Source organism: Apaloderma vittatum, unplaced genomic scaffold (genome assembly GCF_000703405.1).
Source record: "Apaloderma vittatum isolate BGI_N311 unplaced genomic scaffold, ASM70340v1 scaffold5185, whole genome shotgun sequence".
Taxonomy (NCBI): Eukaryota; Metazoa; Chordata; class Aves; order Trogoniformes; family Trogonidae; genus Apaloderma; species Apaloderma vittatum.
In genome coordinates this window covers 33,508-34,748 of record NW_009716375.1, presented here as the reverse complement: position 1 = coordinate 34,748, position 1,241 = coordinate 33,508, and positions in this window count along the sequence as shown.

Sequence of the window (1,241 nt, the reverse complement as noted above, 5' to 3'; positions counted from 1 at the left end):
TTGCAAAGTCTCCTCTATTGGTTCTTACCAATCCTGACCACTGATTTTTGCTTTAGTATGTTTTATTTCCAGTAAAAGCAGGAAAGGATAAGAGCTTTCTAAAATGCTAAACCTTCTTTTCTGATAATCAAAGAAATGCTAAGGAATGATACAAATAAAGGATGATGATTTATTTGTGACTTTTTTCCAGCTAGTGCTATTTGAAATGTCCCTCTGCACCAGTTAGTGTGTTACTCCAGAGGCTGATAGGGGTCTGGGAAGGAAACGAAGATGGACTGTGCTGGAACAACTTACTGCTTCCCACTTGGAACAAAAATGTAATTTGATAGGCGAGGTAGGATCTTGAAGAAGGATGAGATGGCAGAAGTGGCAGTAATCAGTCTCCAGTCTGGCAGGCAGCAGCGGATTTCACATCTTAGCCTGGTATTGCACGCCTCTTGCCACAGCTCCAGATGATTGATTTTGAGGATAACAATTTCCTTCGCAGTGATGCGACCTGTAGCAGCAAGGGTGATGGGCTCCCCTTCAGACTGAATCACAGCACAATGGCTGAATTGTTGGCTTTTTTTTTTAATCCTAACAAAAGCTGTCATTAAAAGTTACTGAAGCCTGACTTTTCCTCGCTTTTTGTCAGCCCCCTCAGCCTGGGCCGTGGGTCCCGCATCCTTTGAAGCCAGCTGAAATCCCTTTGTTGCTTTTTAGTGGATAATGACGCCGCACAGCTTTGAAGCCGAGGGTGCCCAGCGAGACCCGACGAACTGTGGCTGGTGGAAAGGCCAATATTTAAGTGAGTGGGGAGCAATTACCTGCAGTGTTTCCTGAGCTCTGCCTGTTGGGATTAAAGGTGGCTGTGAAAACCAGGGTGCTTTCGCCAGCCGTCTGCCAAGGAGAAAGCCCAGTTCTGCGTTTGGAGTCATATAGGCTAGTGGATGGAGGAAGTTTCTTGTGTTAAGCTTATTCACATTATGTAACTCTAGTAATTACATAGTGCTTTTGGCTGATGAAGATACTCTCGTTAGCTAGGATGTTCACTTATAAGTATTGCTTCAAACTATACTATTTCAGAAAAGGCTGCCTGCTCTCATGAATACTGCTTTCTTAGGTATTTACTTTCCCATTTTGCCACACCACAAATACCAACAATTATTTCTATCACATATTTATCATCAAAAAGCTCACAATGGGATGAGAATACAGAGAATAACTGAAGAGCAGGGAAACCAGTGGAAAGACTTCCTGAG